Source organism: Lagopus muta, chromosome Z (genome assembly GCF_023343835.1).
Source record: "Lagopus muta isolate bLagMut1 chromosome Z, bLagMut1 primary, whole genome shotgun sequence".
NCBI classification, from domain to species: Eukaryota; Metazoa; Chordata; class Aves; order Galliformes; family Phasianidae; genus Lagopus; species Lagopus muta.
The window spans coordinates 44357445-44369928 of NC_064472.1; positions in this window are offsets into that span (position 1 = coordinate 44357445).

Genomic DNA, 12484 nt, shown 5'->3' on the forward strand with positions numbered 1-12484 from the left:
GCAGTCCATCTTGCACTCCGTGCGTGCGGACGACAACTTTGAAGAGTTTGTCGTCGGACAGCAGGAGAGGGCCAGAAGAGCAGCCCACCACACAACACCATTAGAAGGCCTAACAGGGGCGGTGCCCACCTGGCCGTCCGTTTCCCGCCTGACTCCAGCTGTGCTCCGGCCCCTGCTGCCCTGGCTGCACCAGGAGCTGAGTCGGCTCTTTGGGTCTGACCACAGGGCAGCCTCTGCAGCGCAGGGCCGAGTCATCTCTGGCCTGTGCTTCTTTGGCCTGAACCAGACAGCGCTGACTCTGTGGCTGTTCAGCTGCCTGCAGATGCGGGCCACCAGCTTTGTGCAACGGCTCGTTGCGCAAGCCGCACAGGTGTGCAACGGGCCGGTGCCACATCTGCATGCCACAAGACAGCAGGGCAGCCCCGCAGCTGCCCATGGCGCACAGACTCCCCACGCCGGCCCACAGCCCTCCAGCAGCATCAGGGAAGACAACGTGGAGGAGGAGCTTCCTGTGCCCTCAACCGCTGCCCTTGGTGAAGGTCCCAGCCAGCCTCCATCCATCCCGGCTCCATTGCAGACCGGCCAAGCAGCAGCCCAGGAGGAGCCGGGGGAGGCAGCGCCAGGTCCCTCCGTCACCAGCAGGGCCACGCAGAGCTCACGCAGGGCGCCTCAGCGAGCTCCGAAGAGGAGGGCCCGCAACTCTGAGGCCTCTGCACCTCCTGCCAAGAGGCCACCCCGCCGGCAGCACTAGGACACCGCCCCAGCAGCTGGTGAGAACAGGGCCGGGCCTGCAGCTGGGGCACAGCCAACAGCGGGTTGGAAGGGACCTCAAAGATCACGAATCTCCAACCCCCCCGCCACAGGCAGGGCCACCAACCTCCGCACGTAACACCGGACCAGGCTGCCCGAGGCCCCATCCAACCTGGCCTTGAACACCTCCCGGGACGGGGCATCCACAGCTTCTCTGGGCAGCCTCACCGCTCTGCCTGTGAAGAACTTCCCCCCGACATCCAACCTGAACCTTCCCTCCCTCACCTTCAGACCATTTCCCCTTGTCCTGCTGTTATCTACCCTTTCCAAGAGTTGACTGCAATAAAATCACAGAAAAGTCCCCGTGTTGTTCCCAGTGCCTTTGTCAGCGCTGTGCACGAGGGAGGTCTGAGCTCTGCTGGGCCTGGAGGCCTCCCGTGCTGCTGTTACTGCTTCTTTACAACCTCCCTTAACACGTTGCAAAGGCAAACGCCACAGTCACATGCAGAGGGAGGAATGGAACTTGCTCCAGTGGTAAGGCGCTTTCTGGCCACGCAGCACTCCTGGCTCCCAGACACGGTCTCCTGTTTATCCCTAGGTACAAGGGCTTATCCCTAGATAGAAGCCCGTGACAGGCACCGGGAAAATGGAAAAAAAACGAAGGGCTACTAACGGTTTGCCCCGCAACCTGGCCGGCCCTGGGCCACGTGCGCTCGGGAGAGGGGGAATGGCAGAGAGCTAGCAGATAGTTCTAACGAAGAGCAAACACAACAGCAAGGATCTCAGGAGGAGCAGTAACTTACTAAATCAACCGAGTCAAACAAAATGAGAGAGACAAGAGTACCCTAAGTACGAGTCAAACCATGAGAGTGCAAGGGCACTGCTCTTATTAAGCACTACACCTGCAAGTTACAAGCAGAATGATAACTGGGATCAAAAGTGGCAAATAACTGGCTCTAACGCATCACTGCCCCATGGCAGGAGGGCAGCCCCGCAGCTGCCCTTGGCCCAGCCGCCTCCCCAGCAGGAACTCCTGCCTCTGGCTCACAGCCCTCCTGCAGTATGGAACAGCGTAGATGAGGTCCCACCTGCAGCTTTCTCCCACTTTTTCAGGGGGGAACTTGACAAGCATGGCTCCTCGCCTTCCAGTCTTGCACGACCTCTTTCCCTTCGTGACTCAACAACCACGGGGCCTGGCCCCACACACCTGCTGAGGCGAGGGCCTCTCAATCGGCTTCATGGCAGAATCATGACAAAATTAAGGCTGGAGAAGAACTCAAAGCCAGTCAACCGCAGGAGGTCAGCTCATCCTCACCATGCCCGCTGAACCTCGTCTCTAAGTGCCACACCTACGTGCTGCTTGATCTCCTCCAGGGACACTGATTCCATCACTTCCCCACGCAGCCCATTCTAGCGCCTCATCACTCTTTCCGATAAGAAATTCTTCCCCTACGCACCTCTTCATAATTTTCTCTGTCCTTCGCTATCAGCGATGGTGGAAGGTCTGCAAATCCTGATGTAGTACATCTAACTGAAACATTAACAAAGAATATAGTACTCCTTTCATGGAATAATTTCCTGCTGACTTCCTTACAATACAACGATGAAATAGCTGCCTTTTCTTTCTTTGAGTTCTAGCTTTGTAGAATCATTGAAGGACCACATCCTCATTTTAAAAAAAATGTAAACTTTGAGCATGTTCTTTCTTTTCTTGCTCAACATAATTTCTATCAGAGCTGGAGGGCCAGGATTGCCATTGATCATTACCATCTCACTGCTGATAGCCACCAATGTGTTTTGGCTGTTGGCTGTCGCTCCAGGTAAATTAACATTCAGATATCTGATTGGAATACTTTCCCTTCTTTCCTGAATTTTGCCTATTATTAGGCCAGAAATTAGGGCCAGAAAAGTCTGGTTCTCATTCTACATGGGGATCATCCTTCTTAAGGAGCCCACCATATATTTGATAGGAGCTGACGATGAGCTCTGAAATATCTGTAGGGCTTCACAAGTATAGGAGCTGTTATAAATCCCTGACTATGCACTGTTCACCATCTCTTCTAGCTCACAGATGCTGACTTGGAGCAAATAGAACAGAATAGAACGAGAGGAGCTGGAGTTGTTGTCCACTATGCCTTGTGATCTGTTGGAGAAAAGCAACTGGATCCAGATTCCAGATGTGCCTCTCACAGCGGAGTGGAAGGCAAATTGGTGAGGACTTTTGGCTAAAATATACAAACAGGCTGGGAAAGATCCAGGGTTGAGTTATGACAGCCCACAGATTGCAGTGATGAGGCAGGTCTGAGGGATTTCAGCCTATGGGCCAGAGTCTCAGCACTCCTACAGTGCCACTGGGCACTGAAACAGGGCTACAGGGCCCTGACACTAAGTATTTCTAAGCTTCTTACTGTTTTTTTGTGTCACGCCAGACCTTCTGCGCCACGTACTTTTCAAACACCGCTCTGACAAGAGATATCTTCATTTCACTTACGTGAAATGCTCTTGCACGTGCCTTTCAGAAGAGCATGGAGGATTTTTAAACCAATAGTTTACTTTCACACGCCTCTTGCCTAAATGAGAATTATTCCTCCCCTCTCTGCCCTTCATTTACAGGCTGTGTATTTCTCCCTGCTGTGTTTTGCAAGGTAGAACTGAAGTATGGTGAGATAGGAGTGAAAAGTGTCAAATTTATTCCCAAAGTCTGTTTAGAATTGTCAAAGACCAGGTATGTTTTATAATCACTGTGTTAATTCAGCACACTTCTCCTGCTGATTTGTAGCTGCATGAATTCAGCACTTCCATGAAATAAACTGTAATATCCGATAGCACACCGACATAAAATGAGGAATCCAAAGTGGTAATCACATGTGAAGAGCCTCTGTTAGTAATTTGCCCAGCATCACCCAGCAAATCTGCAGCAAAGGCTGGGGAAATCAGCACTGACACCATTTATGGACCATCTTTTCTTTTCCACAAGGCCTTGATCACTCAGCCTCTCACCTTTCAAAACACGCTGACATAAGCACCTAAAGACAGTCATCTCCACTGCGTCTGGTACAACCAGGGCAAATGTTCCTCTCAGGGAGGGGAGTATAAGTATGTCTTGCTGACCGTTCATTCTGTAATAAGTATGGTAAGAAAGAGGTATGGAAAGAGGCAAAAATATCAACTGGAAAAACAAAATCAGCACCCCTTATCTTCAGAGTTTTTTACAGCCCTAATTGTGCGCTTTGTGTCATAGCCCTTGTCATGCGCACTGTCAAACTGGAAAGCGGTGTCTCCCACTGATATGCATAGGGATGGAACTTCTACACCTCTGCTCCATCAGCACAGGAAGTAACTGAAGGAGGAGCAGACAGCTGTGCTGAAGGAAGGAGAAAATACACCGATGGCACATCTCTGGCTAGACCCAAGATCGGTTTGATATGTGTTCCGGTGTGTCACACACAGTTTCCTACTGTGACTTTTTAGGGAAAAAATGGGAGGTAGAACAAAAAAAAAAAAAACAAAAAAACAAAGGAGAAGGGAGGAAAAAATAATAAGGAGCGCTTAGCAGCATCAGTGCTGTATCCTTCATCTCTCTCCTGCCTTTTTCTCATGCAGACTCCTTACTTTCACTCCCATTTCTCTCACTTTAGCCATCCCATTACAGAAGAGCACTTTGCTATTCATGACTCCTCAGCTGCAGTTTCCAGCAGCCTTTCTCATGGACCCACTCCTTTCACTTAGCCTCCAGCTCCCACTGGTTCCCCTGTCCCACACCCTTCCATTCAGCTTCTTGGGCTTCTCAGCTCTTTGTCTCTTCCCCGCTCTCCCTAGTCCAGCGATCCAATGTCAGCCAGTTTCTCTCTTTATTCTCATTTATTCTCATTCATTCTCATTTTTCCCATCAGGGGGAAGTTCTTTACTATGTGAGTGGTGAGGTGCTGCCCAGAGAGGTTGTGGATGCCTGGAGGTGTTCAAGGCCGGGTTGGATGGGGCCCCGGGCAGCCTGGTCTGGTATTAAATGGGGAGGTTGGTGGCCCTGCATGTGGCAGGGGGTTGAAGGTTCGTGGTCCTTGAGGTCCCTTCTAACCCAGGCCATTCTATGATCCTGTGAGTCTGAAGTTCAGATGCTCTGCTGTAATAAAAACTATCTGCAGGAAAAAAAAAATTCTTGTTGTCACCACAAGCAGATTATTTCTGTAAGGAGAACTCAGAACACCTACTGAACTTTGAGGAAAGAACAGGGGCTCCGGACCACAAGGCACGTTGCTTAGTTGCAGTAATACTTGCTCATGAGCAAGTGCTGTAGGGAAAAGTAAAACCCCATGAGAAGCAGTATTTTAGAGGTTTGCTTTAAGAAATGCTTCTTAACAAACTGCTTTTTCAATCAGCTAATTTTTGTGGGGAACTTTGTAAATCTCCACTTCCATGTACATTCTGTGCTAATGCTGCACTCACAGGTTGTTTTGTACAGCCAGTAATGAGCGTGAGGCAGCTTAGTAAATGGCTGGTTAACAGCTACAGCCATGAAATCCACCAGCCTACGCTACGGCTTGATCACCACACAACTCCTCAAGAAGGCAATGCACTATTCCGTTTGCAATGGGCAGGGGGCGGTAGGTGGTGCTAGATGTGCGTAGGAAAGGCCTTGGAAATGCCATTCAGCTTCACCCTGCAAGAAACACATGCACCACAAAATCATAATAAATGCCATGTAAGCCTTCGGTTCCATGAGAGCTTCACAGAGAGGCCCACAGTGTGTCTGGATGTCTGCTACAGGATGTTTCTGGAGTAAAACAGCCTCAGAGGCAGCCTTTGTCCAAGCACTGAGGTTGACATTGTTTCTCTGGCGCCTCGGTGTGGCCACTTGGAGGCACGGACTCAGGAGAGGTAGCTAAAGAGGAAGCGTACAAAAGCACAGGACTATGACACGGATATTCAGGCCTTTGGAGACAGCAAACTGTATCCACGAATTTATTTCTAAGGAGAAAATTGTGTCTTTTTTTCCCGTTCCTGTCAGTTTTCTAAACCATTCTCTTACCACGGTGATGGCGGTCTTCTTCTTTCTTGAACCTCTTGAGATTCCTGGTATGTTTTTGCATTTGTGTAGGATGAAAGTAAATAAACATAATCTGTATTTCTTTGATGCTGTCACAGAAAATCTAAATGTTAAAAACCAAGCTGCATGACCAACCAAAATATCACAACCTAAGTTTCTCCGGAAGACAGAATTTCCATACAGCATTAATACATCACAATTAGATGGATCACAAGGGGAAAGCAAGCAACACCATCATGAGCAGACCATCTTCCAAGCAGAAATGCCTTAGCTTTCCAAACTGTGTGCTCTTCTTCTTAATAAAATAAAATATTAGTAATAATATGAAGAAGAAAATTTATCTTCTGTCCTACTTCCTGTGAACAGGAATGGGGTTGTCCTCCTACAGAGTCAGAACTTGCAGCAGCAGAGCTGTTGACTGCAGTGCCATGTTTTCTTTCGTCAGGATTCAGAAACTTGTCTGGCATTCTCACTGCCTCATTACCAAGTTTAACCACCAGAAGTTCACTGGTGTGGCCTATTTTCTTTGCTAAGAGCATCACAGAATCACAGAATAGTAGGGGTTGGAAGGGACCTCTAGAGATCATCGAGTCCAACCCCCCTGCCAAAGCAGGTTCCCTACACCGGGCCGCACAGGTAGGCATCCAGGTGAGACTTGAACATCTCCAGAGAAGGAGACTCCACAACCCCCCTGGGCAGCCTGTTCCAGTGCTCCGTCACCCTCACTGTAAAGAAGTTCTTGCGCACATTTGTGCGGAACTTCCTATGCTGCAGCTTGTGTCCATTTCCCCTTGTCCTGTCTCCACGTACCACTGAAAAGAGACTGGCCTCACCACTATGGCCCCCACACCTCAGATATTTATAAACCTGGATTAGATCCCCTCTCAGTCGTCCTTTCTCAAGGCTGAATAGACCCAGTTCACTCAGCCTTTCTGCATAGCGGAGATGCTCCAGGCCCTTCACCATCAACCAGCAGTGCTGGCTTGTGGGGAGAGTCAGTGAGGCCCGTGTCCTGTTGCCTCAGGAAGAGGCAAAACATGGGTTTTGTTGAAGGCACCCCAGTGCTGAACGGATCCAGAGATTTGTCACGACTGGGGCGACGTGGGAAGACTCAATCAAAGCCCCAGACACTGCTGCAAAATGCCAACAGCGAGCAGACACAATATAGGGAACGGAACGGACAGAGGCACCACGGAAAACCCGGATGCCATTGCTGGGGTTGGAGCGCTGCAGATGACGCTCGCCCGTTGTGACATCACTGGCACCGACGCCCTGCGTGAGGGATAGTGACACACGCAGCAGGGATTGTGACCTCTTGGCCCTCACTGCCTGTAGCCGGGCACAGAGTCTCTCACTCTGGCTTGTGCCTGCACTCCAGCCGAGCGTGTCCGTGAGGCTTGGAGCGAGCAGCAAGGATAGCCTTGGTGCTGGTCTCGTGCTCTGGGAGCTGCCGACAGCCGCTCTCAGTGCTCGTCCCCAGAGCCACCACAGCTTCTTCCCCGCCCTGCCTGGCTCAGGCAGCCGGGGCACCCAGGAGGCCGCAGCAGCAAAGGGAACCGGTAAGGGGACGCCTCAGCCTGGGCAGCCCACTGGGAGGGTTTCCTTCCTGAGGGACCCGGGCACTCGTTCCTCCGCTGACGGGGTCAGCGAGTGACCGTGGCCTCTCTTCCTTTCCTAGCGTGACCCCTGCAGCTGCAGCAGCGCGGTGAGGAGCAGCCCCTCATCCCCTTTGCTCTCGTACCCACCACAGCAGCTGGACAGCATGGCCACCGAGCTGGACCGTCGCTGCCCCATCTGCCTGGACACCATGGATGACGCCAGCTACGTGATGCCGTGCCTGCACCAGTTTTGCTTTGGCTGCATCCAGCGGTGGGCTGAGAGCAGGCCCACGTGCCCCCTCTGCAAACGCAGGGTGCAGTCCATCTTGCACTCCGTGCGTGCGGACGACAACTTTGAAGAGTTTGTCGTCGGACAGCAGGAGAGGGCCGGAACAGCAGCCCACCACACAACACCATTAGAAGGCCTAACAGGGGCGGTGCCCACCTGGCCGTCCGTTTCCCGCCTGACTCCAGCTGTGCTCCGGCCCCTGCTGCCCTGGCTGCACCAGGAGCTGAGTCGGCTCTTTGGGTCTGACCACAGGGCAGCCTCTGCAGCGCAGGGCCGAGTCATCTCTGGCCTGTGCTTCTTTGGCCTGAACCAGACAGCGCTGACTCTGTGGCTGTTCAGCTGCCTGCAGATGCGGGCCACCAGCTTTGTGCAACGGCTCGTTGCGCAAGCCGCACAGGTGTGCAACGGGCCGGTGCCACATCTGCATGCCACAAGACAGCAGGGCAGCCCTGCAGCTGCCCATGGCGCACAGACTCCCCACGCCGGCCCACAGCCCTCCAGCAGCACCAGGGAAGACAACGTGGAGGAGGAGCTTCCTGTGCCCTCAACCGCTGCCCTTGGTGAAGGTCCCAGCCAGCCTCCATCCATCCCGGCTCCATTGCAGACCGGCCAAGCAGCAGCCCAGGAGGAGCCGGGGGAGGCAGCGCCAGGTCCCTCCGGCACCAGCAGGGCCACGCAGAGCTCACGCAGGGCGCCTCAGCGAGCTCCGAAGAGGAGGGCCCGCAACTCTGAGGCCTCTGCACCTCCTGCCAAGAGGCCACCCCGCCGGCAGCACTAGGACACCGCCCCAGCAGCTGGCGAGAACAGGGCCGGGCCTGCAGCTGGGGCACAGCCAACAGCGGGTTGGAAGGGACCTCAAAGATCACGAATCTCCAACCCCCCCGCCACAGGCAGGGCCACCAACCTCCGCACGTAACACCGGACCAGGCTGCCCGAGGCCCCATCCAACCTGGCCTTGAACACCTCCCGGGACGGGGCATCCACAGCTTCTCTGGGCAGCCTCACCGCTCTGCCTGTGAAGAACTTCCCCCCGACATCCAACCTGAACCTTCCCTCCCTCACCTTCAGACCATTTCCCCTTGTCCTGCTGTTATCTACCCTTTCCAAGAGTTGACTGCAATAAAATCACAGAAAAGTCCCCGTGTTGTTCCCAGTGCCTTTGTCAGCGCTGTGCACGAGGGAGGTCTGAGCTCTGCTGGGCCTGGAGGCCTCCCGTGCTGCTGTTACTGCTTCTTTACAACCTCCCTTAACACGTTGCAAAGGCAAACGCCACAGTCACATGCAGAGGGAGGAATGGAACTTGCTCCAGTGGTAAGGCGCTTTCTGGCCACGCAGCACTCCTGGCTCCCAGACACGGTCTCCTGTTTATCCCTAGGTACAAGGGCTTATCCCTAGATAGAAGCCCGTGACAGGCACCGGGAAAATGGAAAAAAAACGAAGGGCTACTAACGGTTTGCCCCGCAACCTGGCCGGCCCTGGGCCACGTGCGCTCGGGAGAGGGGGAATGGCAGAGAGCTAGCAGATAGTTCTAACGAAGAGCAAACACAACAGCAAGGATCTCAGGAGGAGCAGTAACTTACTAAATCAACCGAGTCAAACAAAATGAGAGAGACAAGAGTACCCTAAGTACGAGTCAAACCATGAGAGTGCAAGGGCACTGCTCTTATTAAGCACTACACCTGCAAGTTACAAGCAGAATGATAACTGGGATCAAAAGTGGCAAATAACTGGCTCTAACGCATCACTGCCCCATGGCAGGAGGGCAGCCCCGCAGCTGCCCTTGGCCCAGCCGCCTCCCCAGCAGGAACTCCTGCCTCTGGCTCACAGCCCTCCTGCAGTATGGAACAGCGTAGATGAGGTCCCACCTGCAGCTTTCTCCCACTTTTTCAGGGGGGAACTTGACAAGCATGGCTCCTCGCCTTCCAGTCTTGCACGACCTCTTTCCCTTCGTGACTCAACAACCACGGGGCCTGGCCCCACACACCTGCTGAGGCGAGGGCCTCTCAATCGGCTTCATGGCAGAATCATGACAAAATTAAGGCTGGAGAAGAACTCAAAGCCAGTCAACCGCAGGAGGTCAGCTCATCCTCACCATGCCCGCTGAACCTCGTCTCTAAGTGCCACACCTACGTGCTGCTTGATCTCCTCCAGGGACACTGATTCCATCACTTCCCCACGCAGCCCATTCTAGCGCCTCATCACTCTTTCCGATAAGAAATTCTTCCCCTACGCACCTCTTCATAATTTTCTCTGTCCTTCGCTATCAGCGATGGTGGAAGGTCTGCAAATCCTGATGTAGTACATCTAACTGAAACATTAACAAAGAATATAGTACTCCTTTCATGGAATAATTTCCTGCTGACTTCCTTACAATACAACGATGAAATAGCTGCCTTTTCTTTCTTTGAGTTCTAGCTTTGTAGAATCATTGAAGGACCACATCCTCATTTTAAAAAAAATGTAAACTTTGAGCATGTTCTTTCTTTTCTTGCTCAACATAATTTCTATCAGAGCTGGAGGGCCAGGATTGCCATTGATCATTACCATCTCACTGCTGATAGCCACCAATGTGTTTTGGCTGTTGGCTGTCGCTCCAGGTAAATTAACATTCAGATATCTGATTGGAATACTTTCCCTTCTTTCCTGAATTTTGCCTATTATTAGGCCAGAAATTAGGGCCAGAAAAGTCTGGTTCTCATTCTACATGGGGATCATCCTTCTTAAGGAGCCCACCATATATTTGATAGGAGCTGACGATGAGCTCTGAAATATCTGTAGGGCTTCACAAGTATAAGAGCTGTTATAAATCCCTGACTATGCACTGTTCACCATCTCTTCTAGCTGACAGATGCTGACTTGGAGCAAATAGAACAGAATAGAACGAGAGGAGCTGGAGTTGTTGTCCACTATGCCTTGTGATCTGTTGGAGAAAAGCAACTGGATCCAGATTCCAGATGTGCCTCTCACAGCGGAGTGGAAGGCAAATTGGTGAGGACTTTTGGCTAAAATATACAAACAGGCTGGGAAAGATCCAGGGTTGAGTTATGACAGCCCACAGATTGCAGTGATGAGGCAGGTCTGAGGGATTTCAGCCTATGGGCCAGAGTCTCAGCACTCCTACAGTGCCACTGGGCACTGAAACAGGGCTACAGGGCCCTGACACTAAGTATTTCTAAGCTTCTTACTGTTTTTTTGTGTCACGCCAGACCTTCTGCGCCACGTACTTTTCAAACACCGCTCTGACAAGAGATATCTTCATTTCACTTACGTGAAATGCTCTTGCACGTGCCTTTCAGAAGAGCATGGAGGATTTTTAAACCAATAGTTTACTTTCACACGCCTCTTGCCTAAATGAGAATTATTCCTCCCCTCTCTGCCCTTCATTTACAGGCTGTGTATTTCTCCCTGCTGTGTTTTGCAAGGTAGAACTGAAGTATGGTGAGATAGGAGTGAAAAGTGTCAAATTTATTCCCAAAGTCTGTTTAGAATTGTCAAAGACCAGGTATGTTTTATAATCACTGTGTTAATTCAGCACACTTCTCCTGCTGATTTGTAGCTGCATGAATTCAGCACTTCCATGAAATAAACTGTAATATCCGATAGCACACCGACATAAAATGAGGAATCCAAAGTGGTAATCACATGTGAAGAGCCTCTGTTAGTAATTTGCCCAGCATCACCCAGCAAATCTGCAGCAAAGGCTGGGGAAATCAGCACTGACACCATTTATGGACCATCTTTTCTTTTCCACAAGGCCTTGATCACTCAGCCTCTCACCTTTCAAAACACGCTGACATAAGCACCTAAAGACAGTCATCTCCACTGCGTCTGGTACAACCAGGGCAAATGTTCCTCTCAGGGAGGGGAGTATAAGTATGTCTTGCTGACCGTTCATTCTGTAATAAGTATGGTAAGAAAGAGGTATGGAAAGAGGCAAAAATATCAACTGGAAAAACAAAATCAGCACCCCTTATCTTCAGAGTTTTTTACAGCCCTAATTGTGCGCTTTGTGTCATAGCCCTTGTCATGCGCACTGTCAAACTGGAAAGCGGTGTCTCCCACTGATATGCATAGGGATGGAACTTCTACACCTCTGCTCCATCAGCACAGGAAGTAACTGAAGGAGGAGCAGACAGCTGTGCTGAAGGAAGGAGAAAATACACCGATGGCACATCTCTGGCTAGACCCAAGATCGGTTTGATATGTGTTCCGGTGTGTCACACACAGATTCCTACTGTGACTTTTTAGGGAAAAAATGGGAGGTAGAACAAAAAAAAAAAAAACAAAAAAACAAAGGAGAAGGGAGGAAAAAATAATAAGGAGCGCTTAGCAGCATCAGTGCTGTATCCTTCATCTCTCTCCTGCCTTTTTCTCATGCAGACTCCTTACTTTCACTCCCATTTCTCTCACTTTAGCCATCCCATTACAGAAGAGCACTTTGCTATTCATGACTCCTCAGCTGCAGTTTCCAGCAGCCTTTCTCATGGACCCACTCCTTTCACTTAGCCTCCAGCTCCCACTGGTTCCCCTGTCCCACACCCTTCCATTCAGCTTCTTGGGCTTCTCAGCTCTTTGTCTCTTCCCCGCTCTCCCTAGTCCAGCGATCCAATGTCAGCCAGTTTCTCTCTTTATTCTCATTTATTCTCATTCATTCTCATTTTTCCCATCAGGGGGAAGTTCTTTACTATGTGAGTGGTGAGGTGCTGCCCAGAGAGGTTGTGGATGCCTGGAGGTGTTCAAGGCCGGGTTGGATGGGGCCCCGGGCAGCCTGGTCTGGTATTAAATGGGGAGGTTGGTGGCCCT